At 50.4% G+C, this 15,524-nt stretch overlaps 1 long non-coding RNA gene across 2 annotated transcripts; it reads right to left on the reverse strand.

Moving 5' to 3' along the window:
* Positions 1 to 12,437: 12,437 nt before the first annotated feature.
* LOC125160398 (uncharacterized) lies at positions 12,438 to 15,500 on the reverse strand. 2 transcript variants are annotated; one of them, XR_007150240.1, is made up of 3 exons: positions 15,421 to 15,500; positions 14,448 to 14,570; positions 12,438 to 12,737 (listed from the first exon to the last, which is right to left on the reverse strand). It is a non-coding gene; the product is annotated as an uncharacterized LOC125160398 (long non-coding RNA). The 2 variants fall into 2 exon arrangements; XR_007150241.1 differs by lacking the exon at positions 12,438 to 12,737 and adding an exon at positions 14,089 to 14,135.
* Between the last annotated feature and the right edge of the window lie 24 nt (positions 15,501 to 15,524).

The raw sequence follows: 15,524 nt of genomic DNA on the forward strand, positions 1-15,524 counted from the left end.
TGACCCCCCCACAGTGGGATGCATTTTGTATGGCTGTGCTGGGACAAAGGACCTGGTGTCTTCGGGAATGAATCATCGAAAAAGAGAGAAATAGAGGGGGAACCTAGAGCTTAAAACAAATTTCAGAAACATGTCAACAAATTGCAACCTATGAACATACGTTGAATCCTGACTCAAACCAAGTAAAAAAAATTATGAGACAGGGAATCCAAACACTACCTGGATATTTGATAAGTCAAGTAATTTTGCTTTAATTTTTTTGATGTTATTATTTATTTTTTGAGAAAGAGAGAGAGAGAGAGAGCAAGCAGGGGAGGGCAGAGAGAGAGGGAGACACAGAATCGGAAGCAGGCTCCAGGCCCTGAGCTGTCAGCACAGAGCCCGACGTGGGGCTCGAACTCATGAACCATGAGATCGTGACCTGAGCCGAAGTCGGACGCTTAACTGACTGAGCCACCCTACTTTCACATGTGCTTAAAATGTTCTCCCGGAAGACACTTGTAAACTTTCCATGATGTTACCTGGGCGGATGAAGAAATGGTTATTCATTGCCACTCATTTCCAGATCAGCAGCTGAGGCTGGGGACACAGGAGGCTGGAGTACAGGACAGGGGCCCTAGACCGCCCATACCAGGCCCTGCCCTTAGAGAAGCAGCAGCTGCCTCCCCCCAGCCGGGCGCGGCAAACCCCGGGCCCCGGGAAGGAATGGCTGGGAAGTCCCGTCAGGGGAAAGAGGACGCCCGAGTGGGGGCGACAGGAGGCCTGCTTGGCCCAGTCCTGGGTGCGCTTTGCTCAATGCCCTCCCAGTCCTGAAACGGGAGAGAAAAGCCTCTCTCCGAAACACGATGGGGATAATTTTAGGATAATAAACACGGCATCATGATATTAATGTAAAGAATGAGAATTGGAAATTACATCTACTTGGGTAATTTTCTTGACTTCTCTGAGTTCAAATTTTTTAATCTGTGAAATGAGACGGTTGGACAAGATCCATGGCTATCAATCTTTGTTCTAGTTAATATTGATCTATTTAATATCTGTATGTCAGTCTTTGCACCTCAAAAATACATTAAATATTTTAAAGTAATCACATTTCCTCGGGAAAAATATAATCATAAACCTACTTACCAAATTTAATTTGAAAGATGAGCTCCCATCTTGTGGACCAAGAAGGCTGGCTTTCTGGTGCGACACAGCCCCTGCACGCACGTTCATGGCTCTGCATTTATTATCATCCTCTGTTTGGTGTGTGGCAGTCCCAGATTCTGGGATATGATTAAGTTGTTATTCGAAATGTTTAAGTTTAAATTTCTATCACACGTCAATTCTATCATTTTTTTAAATTACCAAGTCCCAGGGTGAATGCTCTTAAATGGATTGTGAATCCCATCACAATTTCCGATTGCAAGAGGACAACGCCCGCGCCCTAATCTCACTCTGCCCTGAGCCATCGGCCTGGAGATTATCCTTGGAGAAGTCGTCCTGGGCGGCAAGGCAACGAAATCAGCCTTGTCTTCGGTGCGTGCTAGATGCCACGTTCTCTCTTTGTGGCTGTGATTTTGCCAGAGCGGAGAGGAAATTCTGTCTTAAAAGTTCAGTCGCGTTCAGCTCCTAGGTGTATGCGCAAAGGAATTGAAAGTAGGGACCAAACGTACTTGCACACCAACGGTCGTAACTGCATCGAGTACAACAACCGGAAGGCAGAGGAGCTAAATTCACAACGGCTAAAAAGGGAAGCAACCCAGCGTCCACCAACAGAAGAGTGGATGAACTAAATGGGATACATCCATACGCTGGAAAATGACCAGCCTTAAAAACGAAGGAAATCCGAGGGCGCCTGGGTGGCCCAGTCGGTTGGGTGTCTGACTTCGGCTCCGGTCATGATCTCGAGGTTTGGGAGTTCGAGCCCCGTGTCCGGCTCTGTGCTGACAGCTTGGAGCCTGGAGCCTGCTTCAGATTCTGTGTCTCCCTCTCTCTCTCTGCCCTTCCTGTGCTCATGCTCTGTCTCTCTGTCTCTAAGAAATAAACATTAAAACAAACTTTCAAAACTAAAAAAAAAAAATCCTGATACCCGTGACGCCGTAGGTGAACCCTGAGGACGTTATGCTGAGTGAAATACAACAGTCACAGAGGACAAATATTGCACGATCCCACTTGCATGAGGTCCTGGAGCTGTCAGATTTGTAGCAGCAGAGTAGAGGGGGAGCACCGGGGCGTGGGAAGGGATGGGAGTCAGTGTTTCTCGGGGACAGAGTTTCAGTTTAGGAAGATGGAACGTTCTGGAGATGTGTGGTAGTGATGGCTGTGATCCACGTCAGTGTGGATGTACTTAATGCCACAGAACTGCGCACTTTAAAATGGTTAAAATGAAGGGGAAGGCGCTTGGGTGGCTTAGTCGGAAGGGCGAGCAACCCTTGATCTCGGGGTCCTGAGTTCGAGCCCCACGTCGGGTGCAGAGATCACTTAAGTAAATCAGTGTTTAAAAAATAAAATAAATAAAATGGTTAAAATGGTAAATTTCATGTTGTGGGTATTTTACCACTGTTAGAAAAACTCACGAATACAGAACCAGGTTAGGTTTAGTCCACTAGCCAGCCCCCAGCTCCTGCCTGGAGGCAAAGTCCTGAAGGAGAGAAGAGATTTTTTGGAAGGCGGAGTGGTCCGCATTAACTTCTGTTCGTAACACAAGGATACAAAGGCTCCCTCAAACTTGAAAGGCGTCGTGCTGTGACATTCAGTAGCTTGTAGCTAAGGTTTGTCTTGCTTTTAAACGAGGTTGTCAGGGCAGGAGGAACTTCTGATAGAATCCCTTGTTGGGAAGGACACTCGGCTCCGGTTGTCTGCTGGTTGGGAACGTGTTGCTCCCTCGAGCAGGACCCTGGCTTACTTCGTGAACCGGTCAAGAGCATTTCCTACATTTTTCAGGGATGCAGAGGTGGGGGAGGCTCCGTGCACCTGAAAGAGGGCACCGCTGAGGAGAACCCACAGTCCCCAGGCTCTGTGGCAGACGACCTCACGCGCCCTGGGACAGGCACAAAACGGGGCTCGAGGGGCCGACGGGGGAGAACTGCGGGATGGACGGCGCACCTGCCGGTGGCCCCACGGAGGTCTGACTCGAGCAGAGAGGAAGCGGGTGGGAAGTCACGCCGGATCCGCCCAACAGTGGGAGCAAGGCCGGTCGCGGCGGTGGCACCTTTCTGGGCGAGGCCCCGGGAACCGGGAGGTGCCAGGTTCGAATGGGGCTTCTGGGACATCTTCTCCCCCCAAGCGCAGAACCACAGCTGAACGATGAAAAGCGTTTTCTTCGCGGTCCCCAAAGCCTCCGGGGGGTGGGGAACGGAGGCGGGGGCTGCTTCTTCCACGGCCGGAGGAAGGACTCCTTCACTCGGCCGTCGGCTTCTTTCCCTGCTCGTGCTGGACACAGACTATCACGGGAGAAAGGTACAGTTTTTCTTCTAGACCCTGACACTTCTTGAAGGGAAAAAGCACATCAACACGTGGCACACGCAGCCACGTCCCAACTTGTGAGCAAACAGCGTCCGGCACGGGGGCGGGGAGGTGAGGCGACTGGAAAGACCACGCGGGCAGGCACGCGCGGCGGTTCTGGAAGGGCCTCCCGCACTCTGGCCGGCTGTCCGATCCGTCTTTTCAAAACGGCCTTTGTGACAAAATGAGACTGAAGATTCACGGCAGCTCGATGGGATGTCTGTTCCTCACCTGGATTCTGAGCCAGGAAGAAACCCCCCCACTACTCTCGAGTGTCTGAGAAGACAGTGACAGAGAGGGGGTGACGGAGTGCCCGCGGCAACCTGAGCGCTCAGCGCGTGTGGGCGCTTGGTGCGTGGTTCGAACCGTGACCGTGACTTGTCCACGTGGTCTTTTCTGTAGAACTTTAAAAAGCTAGGGGCGCCTGGGTGGTGCAGTCGGTTAAGCGTCCGACTTCAGCCAGGTCACGATCTCGAGGTCCGTGAGTTCCGAGCCCCACGTCGGGCTCTGGGCTGATGGCTCGGAGCCTGGAGCCTGTTTCCGATTCTGTGTCTCCCTGTCTCTCTGCCCCTCCCCCGTTCATGCTCTGTCTCTCTCTGTCCCCAAAATAAATAAACGTTGAAAAAAAAGCTACAGTAGGTCCAACCCATCGCATCGCACTCTCTCTCCGCGTGCCCGCTCCCAGCCAGGCACGGGGACCTCGGGTGGCTTCATGAGTGTGACAGATGAGGGTTCACGAACACACCACTGCCCCTTTGTCAGACCCCGCTGTGACCAGTGGGGGTGGAGGAGGAGTGGGGCAGTTCTGAAAATGACTCCCATGAAAGAAAAGGCTTCAGGTCTTGGGTGCCCGCGTGACTCCAAGGTGGCCCCGGGCCCTGCGCAGGTCTGGAGGTGTGGCTACATCTCACTTAGCCCCTGGGTTGAGAGGGCACCGTGGGCACCACGGCCCCTTCTCAGTCGCTGGCCTTCAAACCAGGGGCGCCTGGGTGGCTCAGTCAGTTGAGCGTCCGACTTCGGCTCAGGTCATGATCTCACGGTTCGTGGGTTCGAGCCCCGCATTGGGCTCTGTGCTGACAGCTCGGAGCTGGGAGCCTGCTTCGGATTCTGTGTCTCCCTCTCTCTCTGCCCCTCCCCTGCTTGTTCTCTCTCTCTCTCTCTCAAGAATAAACATTTAAGAAAATTCAAACCAGGTGAATGTCTTTGTAGCAGAGCAGACACAGACACATAGCCCTCCAGCCCCACCAGCACCTCCATCTGGAAACCTCTGGAACTGACTAGAAATTGGCTCTGGAATCTTCTCTGGAGAGCTTGTGTATCAGGGTCTGAGTACCGTAAATGGCAGTGCTAGGATCCAGCTTGACAGCTTTGCCTGGTGCCAGACCCACGATCCTGGCCTTGTTCACGCTGCACAGACCAGATCTGTCCTAGTGCCGTATTGCTGCCTGGCAAATTACCCCAACATCTAGTGACTTCAAACGATGAACATTTAGTATCTCGGTGTCTGCGAGTCAGAAATGTGGGAATGGCTTAGCCTGGTGGTTCTCCCTCAGGGTCTCTTAGGAGCTTGCAGTCAAGATGGTTCTCATCTGAAGGCTCAACCGTGGCTGGAGGGGCCATTTCCAAGATGCCACCCTCTTCTGGTTGTTGGCCAGAGGCCTCAGTTCTCTGTATTAACTGTATCTTTTATCCTCTGTGTTCTGATACTTTGACATCTGGGGCCTCGTGACCCTGGAGGACTGCCCTCCCAGGGTTAGCCACTCCTCATCGATGGTGAACACTCGCCCACCTGTGAGCGCATTTCACAAATGCAAACCAACCAGTGTGGAGCCCATACCCCTATCACCTGCTCTATTGGGCCCTCACACTCTGGGCCACCACCCACCTACCCTAACCACCCCAGAGCAAGGTCCCAACAACCGGGGGCAGCTCCTACCTCTCAGAGCCCACCTGTGTCACTCAAACCAGCCGATCCTAAGCCTATGCACCCTGCCTCGTCCACTCCTTCCCGCAGAAACCACAGTAAAAGCTCTCACCCCCACCCACCCCACACCTCTTGATTTGCTTTAGTGCTTCTCATGGGGCCCCCATGGCATGTTGAGCCCCCTCCTCTTGGGATCTAGTACACTATCTTTTCACTTGACGGTTTTCTCCCAGTCTGTTGGCTTCACCACACCTGAATAATAAAGCCCGCTAGACCAGACACCCAGCCTGGTTCTTTCCATCCCTTGCAAACACTCATTGCGTGCTGTTGCAGACATTTCTGGTAGCTGGAGGACTCACCTGCTTAGATCTTGTTGGAGTTACAGCTGACTGCTGTGGGGTCTGGCTGCACACGCAGAGCTCTGAACAAGGCCTGCGTGTTTCTGGATTTTCCTTCAGGCTCACTGCTGCTTAGAGCCTTGGCTGTTAAATGAACACCTTGTATCAGAAGAGATTTACTACTCTAACTATATCTGTATCTCAATTTAATGAAAATGTTAAGGATACTTTGATGGTCTTGCGCCAGTGTAATTTTAAGTGAAATGTCTTCATTCTTTGGCAGCAGGGGCTGCCTCGATGTTCAACTATTGGAAAGTACTTAAGTGAAGTGCTCTTTACAATATTGTCTTTACAACATCGGCGTGTTTTACAGCATTTTTTCCCCAGAGTAAACAAAAAATTGTAATGGAAATATCTGAGGCAAAGCCTCATCAATGTTGCTAGAAATTAAACCCTGGCCGACTGCAGATTATGAAGCAATGTATCTTAGGGGTAAAACGCAGGACTTTGAAGTCACACGGTGACTATACAGCTGAACCCCAGCTGTGTGCAGACCAGCTGTGAACCGTGCCATCAGAGTCTCCAAGCCCCAGTTTCCGCACTTGTAAGATGTGGATGACAGCGTTTACCTCGTAGGGTTGCTGTGAGAAGTACGTTCGTAGAAGGATCCACATGGCACACGGTGTAATGCCTGACGGGGACTGAACGTCCGACAAACAACAGCTTTTACTTTCTGCTGCTGTGTTTACACACTCCAGCGCTTAGTTATTTGTAGGTGACTTTGAACAGAAGTTTGTGTTTCTTTCCAAAACACAGTGCACTCGGAGATGTAATACTTTTGCTCAGCTTTGCCAGGACAAGGTGCTCGGCCAAGGCAATTTGGAGCATTCACGGTTGCGGCCTCCTGTTTCCCACATGGTGACGGGCTACCAAACACACTCTGAATTGTCTAACCTTTATAAATGACTAAAATGATGATGATGATGATGCATAAAAATAGTACCACTAAAACGTTAACAGTGTATTATCAGTACTTGGCCTTTTGATATTGCTTATTGTTAAACTTTCTTTTTTGTCCTACGGATTTAGTGAAATGCCCTCGGAGCACACATATTTAGTACTAACAATAGTCTACAATAACCAGGGTTGTTCAATATACTCGAATCACCAAAATACAGATCTCAAGAGCCATCTGGGCCAGGCCTGTGCGTCAGCCCCGGAGGCCTTTCACCAGCTTGGCTGGTGAAGTTGATGAAGTTACAGGACTCACCCAAAGTCACTCAGCTATGGATGGAGGGGGCTGGGATCCAAGCGAGTCGGGGCAGGGCCCCGGGTGGGCGGGACCGGGGCCCAAAGTGGGCGGGGCCAGGACCCAAGTGAGTCAGGGCAGGCCCCCCCTGTGGGCGGGGCCAGGACCCTAGTGGGTGGGGCTGGACCCAAGTCAGCTTCTGAACCACACTTTACTACAAGAAAACATGTTCAATTATATTTTCCTTTGAAAGCGGAAAGCGTGCCTGGATATTTGTGCACATCGTTTAACCCGTCAGTGACAACACGAACGTTTTACCGAAGAACACTGCCATCTATGCAAGGCAACTGGAAAGCGTGAGATACAGGCCATTTTGCCTTGGGGGCAGTCCAGGTTTTAGCAGAAACAAATACATGAATGATTCATAGTCCGTAATGTTAAAGAGCTTTCTGATAAAGAGAAGGAAAGGTAAATGCAGATGAACGCAGAGCCCAGTTACGAAATCAGAAGCTTTGCTTCCCGCCCCGCTCGGCACAGGACCTGCCTCCCGTTCTGTGCGCCCCCGCCTGCTTCGGGTCCTACAGCCCCAGCCTCTTGTGCATTCACTTCCTGGTCGCTACGTTTAAGGTACGAAGTCACGGCTGATGACCAGACGCACGAGCCAGGCCTTTGGGGAGTGACTTTATGCCTAGAGCACGTGGCGTCGCACGGTGCCGACGCAGGTTTCAGCAGGATGGCACTCAGCTCAGGGCCCGTGCAGCTGACCGCGTGCCAGCTGTGTGCCCATCTCTCCTGCAGCAGGGAAAGCGATGTCTGTCCTGGGCCACACGAAGTTGTTGCTTTTATGATCCATTTGTTTGTTTAAGTAGGCTTCCCTCCCGGCGTGGAACCCAACGCAGGTCTTGAACTCACGACCCTGAGATCAAGGCCCGAGCTGAGATCAAGAGTCAAGACGCTTAACCTACTGCGTCACCCGGGCGCACCGTGGCCACGCGAAGTTTTGGCCTTGCTGGGTAATCGCAGCTGATGGTGGGTTTGCCCAGGTGCAGATGTCATGTGTGATCGAGGGTCCTGGTGGGGACTTCCAGGCGGGGACATGTTAGGTGTGGAGGGACAGTGGCTGCAAGGTACCTCCAGAGGGAACTCTGCCATCCCAGGGCGGCCCTCCCAGTACCTTCAGCTCAGAATCTCCGGTGGATCAACCGTGGGATAGACGGAGACTTCCCTAGTCGACGGGCCACAGGCGAAAGCAGGACCCAAGGCCGCTGTGGCACAAACTCGAAAACTCCCAAGTCCCAGGGACACCGGTGCAGGAGACGCGGCTCAGGCGGAGAGAGACAAGGGACGGGAGAGAAAGGCCACCCGAGTCAGGCCGACCCGCCACAGATTTGTGACGTTTGCAAGAGGCCGGTGTCCTGGGTGCTGCTTTCCGAAAGGGAGAGCGGGCCCAGGTCAAACTCCCATTCCTCTGGAGGTGCAGACAAAGGGCACAGTTCTGGTCTCCATGAGAACTGAGCACACTGGGCACGGATTCCAGAAGGCTGGCAGAGAGGAGGCGTGTGTTTGCGAACCTAAAACCTTAAGCTACCTGCGTGGGCAATGCCATCCACCCCTGCGGTGGTCCCCTGCACACTCTGGATTTTCTTTCATCTCCACAGGCCTTCTGGTTCCCCTTCTGACTTCTCTGAGCCAGGAGCCACTTAGAATGTGTTGTTGAAGTTCCACATATGTGGCTTTCCCAAATTTTCCCTGTCGAAGATTTCTTTTTTTAACGTTTATTTTTGAGAGACAGAGAGAGACAGTGTGAGCAGGGGAGGTGCAGAGAGAGAGGGAGACATAGAATCCGAAGCAGGCTCCAGGCCCTGAGCTGTCAGCACAGAGCCCGACGTGGGGCTCGAACTCGTGAACCGCGAGATCATGACCTGAGCCGAAGTTGGCTGCCCAACTGACTGAGTCCACCAGGCGCCCCTTCTCTGTTAAGGATTTCTAATTTCATTCCACTGTGGCCAGAGAACACATTTTGAATGATTTCTGTCCTTCTGAATGTACCAAGATTATGTTTATGGCTAGCAAATGGCCTGTCCAGAGAATGTTCCACACGCACCAGAGAAAAACGTGTGTTCTGCTGCTAACCACGGGCATTTTCTGTCAGTTTTTGCATACTTTAATTTCTTTGGACTTTACTCTTGCAAAGCAATTTAATTTCTGGACTTTACTTCCCCTAGAATATAATGGAAGGGGAGTGTATATTCAAATGTAGGGCATTTTATTGTTGCCATTAATGTCCAGGACTGCCCCGCGCCCCCTGCACAATTCATATGTTGATATCCTAACCCTCGCTGTGAAGCTGGTGAGAGGTGGCGCCTTTGGGGGTGATTAAGTCAAGAGAGCTGAAACCTCATTGATAGGATTAGTGCCCTCAGAAAGGGGACACCACAGAGCCCCTCACCCTCCTGCTTTGGGGGAGCAAGAGAAGGTGCCATCCGTGAACCAGGAAGCAGTTCTTATCAGACATCAAACTGGCTGGGCATCCATCCTCCAGAACCACGAGAAACAAAGTTCTGTGGTTCGGAAGCCACGCAGTCTGTGGTATCTGTTACAGCAGCCTGACGTACGACAACGAAGCTTTTCCTGAGAAATTTATCATTCAAATCATGATGTGCACAGAGAGTATATATATCTACACGTTAAAGAATGATACCTAACGGGGAGCCTGGGTGGCTCAGTCGGTTGAGCTTCTGACTTCAGCTGAGGTCGTGATCTCACGGTTCCTGAGTCCAGGCCCCGCGTCGGGCTCTGTGCTGACAGTCTGGGACCTGCTTTGGATTCCGTGTCCCCCTCTCTCTCCGCACCAACCCTGCTTGGGCTCTGTCTCTCTATCTCTCAAAGGTGAATACACATTAAATTTTTTTTAAAAAAAGAAAAGAATAACGGCTAAGGAAGCACCCCAGGGGAGACCATGCAGGCTGAGAAATGTTGCCAGTATCTGGGAAGTTACTGACCATCTCTACTTCTGCAACAAGATTTTCTTTTCTTTTTTTTTTTTAGTTTATTTATTTGAGAGAGAGAGAGATAGCGAGAGGGCATGCACCACACATGCTCATGCAAGCTGGGGAGAGGCAGAGAGAGGGAGAGAGAGAATACCCAGTAGGCTCTGCGTTGTCGGCACAGAGCCCAACGCAGGGCTTGAACTCATGAACCCGGAGATCATGACCTGAGCCGAAATCAAGAGTCAGATGTTTAACCAGCTGAGCCACCCAGGCGCCCCACCTCAACAAAATTTTCTGTGTATTTCTTTCTAGTTTTATTTGCTGGAATCTTTTCGTATTTTGTTAGTGGAAAATCTTGATGTGATCACTTCATTGCATGAGTTCTGGTTAATTCTATGGACAATGTGGTTGGACGTTATTTGGAACGGTAAACGGAGAAAGGAGTGAATTTTCTGTCTCGGGTGCACAATGCCTTTGGTGTTAATGAATGCTCTCCTTGGACCCATTCCAGAGTCTCTGGGGCCAACATCTATGTGGCTCGGCAGCCCCAGGATGACCCCAAAGGAAAGGGCGGATATCCTCTGGGGACAGCAAGGAACTGACCCTATCGGACGTAAGCCTGCTGACCTGTAACTCAGCCACACCATATCACAGGAAGAGCTCATCCCTGTGTGTGAGAATGCTCTTGCAGCAGAACCTGTAACAACAAAATGGCATCGACCTTGGCATCAAATAGTAGGGAGACAGCTGATAAATTATGGTCCATCCAAACAACGAAACCCTAAGTAGCCAATACAACTGTTGTGGCAGATTTCTAAGTACTGCCATGGAAGATGTCCGTGCTGCATTTTGGTACCAAAACAAAAAAACAAAACCAAAAACAAAGCTGTTGGGGGCTGAGGGGGTAATATGATCTCTTTCAAAAACAGAACAATGCTACACAGTGTGGCACACGGATTAATGGCCCTCCCTGCAAAGGTGTCCACGTCCTAATCCCAAGAACCTGTGAATATGTTACCTTACCTGGCAAAAGTGACTTTGCAGGTGTGGTTAGAGATCTCGAGACGGGGTGAGTATCCTGGATTATCCGAGTGGCCCAGCGTAATCACGGGCATCCTTAGAGAGGGAGGACGGTCAGCCAGAGGAGATGAGAGGACAGAGCAGAGGTCAGGGTGATGGGCTTGCTGGACGGGGGCACCAGCCAAGGGTGTGGGCACCCCTGGGAGCTGGAAAAGGCAGGTAAATGGATTCTCCCCTGGAGCCTCCAGAAGGAACCAGCCCTGTAGACACTTTGATTTTGGCCCAGCGAGACTTCTGACTTCCAGGATGGTGAGGTAATAAATTTGTGTTGTTTAAGCCACTAAGTCTTCGGTAGTTTGTTAGAGCAGTGACAGGAAACTAAGCCAGATGGAGTGTCTCAGAGGTAGGAGCAGGACAGTGTGGGGCAGATGGAAAGTTTCACTTATTCCTCTGCTTACGTTGGCACTGTTTTGATTTTCTTAAATAACTAACGTGTGACTATTCTAAATAATAAATCCTTACAATGAAAAGGAAACCGATGGGCACCAAACGTTTGAATTGCGAGGTAATCGAGACAGGAAAGTGTGCGCGAGGGGAGAAAGCTCCCAGTGGCTTCCTGGTGGAGGAGGTCTTTCTTTCTCTCCTTCTGCAGGCTGCAGAAGAGCTTCTGAAACAACGTGTGATTTTCCACTAGGATCTTCAGAAAAACTGCAAAGGGCCTCATAAGCCTCCAAAAACAATAGCTTGAAAATATATCACGTATGTTACGTTAGATCCACGTGGAGGAGAATAGAAGAAAGCAGAAATTGGGAGGAATATGTATCTTCCGATGGAGTATAAAACGCCCGGGGCTTTTTCAAACACCGGAAAACCTCGCTGATCATTGTTTGTCATTCAAGAGTTTTATTGTTTTCTGCCGTATTTAAGAATTCTATTTTGAGAGGCGCCTGGGTGGCTCAGTCGGTTAAGCGTCCGACTTCAGCTCGGGTCATGATCTCGCGGTCCGTGAGTTCGAGCCCTGCGTCGGGCCCTGTGCTGATGGCTCGGAGCCTGGAGCCTGCTTCGGATTCTGTGTCTCCCTCTCTCTCTGCCCCTCCCCCATTCATGCTCTGTCTCTCTCGGTCTCAAAAATAAATAAATGTTAAAAAAAAAAATTTAAAAATAAATAAATAAACGTTAAAAAAATTAAAAAAAAAAAGAATTCTATTTTGAGATACAGATTCACAAGAAGTCGCAAAAATAGTACAGAGGTGTCCTCTACACCCTTTTCCCAATTTCCCATCATGGTTGTATCTTACCTAATTACAGGACAATGGCCAAACCAAGAGGCTGCTGACACTGGTGTGCTGTGTGCTCATGGCTCTGTGTCATCTTATCCCACGTGGATTCATGTGACCAGCACTGACCAAGACACAGAGCCCATCTGCCACCACAGAGACTCCCTCCTGCTGTCCCCGTGTAGTCCCACCCTCCTCACCTTTCCATCCCCGACCCTCACGACTACTAACCTAGTCTCTGTCTGGCTCCACGATTTGGTCATTTTGCCAAACAGCCGGAATCATCCTTTATGCATGTGATCTCTGGGAGTGGCCTTTCCATCCAGCATCATCCCGAGAGCACCGGTGCCCTGTGAGTCAGTGGCTTCTTTCATCGCTGCGGAGCCACATCCGGGGTGTAGACGCGCCACACGTGGTTTGACCACCACCCTTTGGAGGATATTTTAGTTGTTTCTGGATTCGGGTGATAGAAAAAGCTGACGTGAACGTTTATGTCTAAATGTTACACGGACATAAATTTTGATTTCCTGGGATAAATGTACAGGAAGGCAAGTGCTGGGTGTGTACAGTAAGCGTTTTCTTTTTTTTTTTTTTTTTAAAGAAACGATCGAGGTGCCTGGGTGGCTCAGCAGGTTGAGTGACCCGCTCTTGATTTTGGCTCAGGTCATGATCTCATGGTCATGAGATCGAGCCCTGGTCGGGCTCCATGCTGGGCATGGAGTCTGTTTGAGACTCTCTTTCTTTCTCTCTCCCTCTGCCACTGTCCCCCACTTGCACTCTGTCTAAGTTTAAAAAATAAATTAAACAAACAAATAAATAAAATAAAAAAGCAACGACCGAACTCTTTCCTAGAATGCCTGTAACACTTTCCATATGGGAGGTTGGGCTTCTCCACCTCCCTGCCAGCATCCGGTGTTGTCAATATTTTGCACGTTAGCTGTGTAACAGTTACGTGATTTTAACCTACCTTTTTCCATTGTCTTTTGGTAATCATCAATTTTAATGTACAAATATTTGGGAGCCTATTATACCGCACTACACTAGGCCCCCAAGTGAGCTAACTGGCTCCTTAGCTCTCGAGGAGGTGCAGTCTAGAACAGAAAGTAGGACCGTTCACGAAGTGGACCAGAATCACGTTGTCTCAGGCGTCAGGTTTCAGGATCAGCACACACGGTGGGGAATCTTTCACAGTCCAGTTTATCCTTGAAAACTATTGTTAATTTTTGTAGGGTGATAATGATATAACGATGTCTTCCCCCCCCCCCCTTTTTAAGAGATACATACTGACATATTTACAGATGAAATGATGTCTGGAGTTTGCTTCACAATAATGGGGAGAATGGTTAATGGATGGGGCATGAGTCACACAAGTGGCCATAAGGTGACGATCACTGAAGCTAGCTGATGGGTAACAAGAACTGATTATACCATTTTATACTCTGCAGTAGGCTTGAAATTTTCTACTTAAAAAGTATTTTGGGGGCACCTGGGTGGCTCAGTCGGTTGAGCATCCGGTTTCAGCTCAGGTCATGATCCCGTGGTCTGAGAGTTTGAGCCCCGCGTCGGGCTCTGTGTCGGCAGCTCAGAGCCCAGAGCCTGGTTTGGATCCTGTGTCTCCCCCTCTCTCTGCCCCTCCCTCGCTCATGCTCTCTTTCTCTGTCAAAAATAAATAAACATTAAAAAAAATTTTTTTTAAGTATTTTTAAGAAATGTTTCAGGGGTGCCTGGGTGGCTCGGTGTGTTGAGCATCTGACTCTTGATTTTGGCTCAGGTCATGATCCCGGCATCGTGGGATTGAGCCCTGTGTCGGGCTCTGCGCGGAGTGTGGAGCCTGCCTGGGATTTTCTCTCTCTAAAAAAAAAAAAAAAAAATCTAAAAATCCTTGAAAATCTTTCAGAGGAATCACATCCTGCTAAGCTGTGTTTCCCTCCCTCCAGCGTGGGGCGGATGACTAATTCTCCAGCGGAGCACCAAGCGAAGTAGTTGGCTCGCACGATGGGCCACCTGACAAACTGCGGTGTTCCCGCCGCCAGTGGTAGGTGGAAGGTAAGACCAAATGAGGAACAGCAACGCGGGGTTTTGTTAAAGGGCACCCTCTCCCGTGCCCACGTTCTCAGCCAACTAGAAAATATGAAAAACACCCAGCAGGTGGGGGCCACACACCTTAATTCCCAGCGAAGATGACACTGGACAACCAGGCTTGGTGTTCACATCGGTTGGGCTTGTCTGCTCCTCACTCTTGGTCTAGACCTTGGAAGAATTTATCTGAGGCCAAACCTGAGAACTCTGGGAAGACACACTTAATGAGGGTGCATACTGATATCACCAATAGTTTTAATTTTTTCTCCTCTAACAGGTCAAAAGAAAAAAAAAAGCATGTTTTATTTACAAAGTCTGTAAAATTTCAAATTTGGTAAAAGAATATTTTTGATGAATCAAGGATCTCTTGACATATCACAGTAAGTGGTAGAGTGAACATTCTTCCGGTGGCTTTCAACGCTCCTTAGAACAAAAACACATACTATATTGTGACCTCATTGATACAGTGTGTGCGCGTGTGGCAGGATTTTTCAAACTGCTATCGAAGCCCATTAGCGTGTCGAGAAACGTAGTTAGTGCTTTGTGGCCAGCGTTAAAAAAAAAAAAATCCACATTCCACACAGTGATGATAACCACTGGCTTGTAGATTTTCGGTTTCAGTCGTGTGTATAGGATTCGATTTACGTATAAGTATGTGTACATACATTTGCGAATGTGACAGGTGTATGTGTACGTACGTGTGGACACGGCACGTACGGGACATGTACTTGCACGTATGCGTATGAAGGACACGCGTGACCTTGGTCACAACCTGAAATGTGTGCACGCTGCGCGGGCATTAAGTATCTAATGAGGCCGTTTCTCTCGGTGTCACATCGGTCAAGTCCGGCCTCAGACCGAAAGCCACCAGCCCGCTTCCCGGCAAGGCGCACAAGCCACCCCCGAGTTCAGCCGCGGGGTGCGGGCACCCACCGGTCCCCCGCACCTGTCCTGGGAGTGCTCGCGGCGTGGGACCCCTCAGCGCCTCTCGCGCGGCCCCGGCCCCCACCGCCCCTCCCCGCCCCCGGCCCCGCCCCCGGCCCCGCCCGTCACCTACGCGCCCCGGCCGCAGAGCCAGGTCACCGCGGAACCTTCCCACGCTTCAGCGCGCCGGCGACGGGAGCGCGCACGCTGCCCGGCTCCGGAGAGCGCCGCGGCGTC

The sequence above is a fragment of the Prionailurus viverrinus genome, chromosome A2 (assembly GCF_022837055.1).
Source record: "Prionailurus viverrinus isolate Anna chromosome A2, UM_Priviv_1.0, whole genome shotgun sequence".
NCBI classification, from domain to species: Eukaryota; Metazoa; Chordata; class Mammalia; order Carnivora; family Felidae; genus Prionailurus; species Prionailurus viverrinus.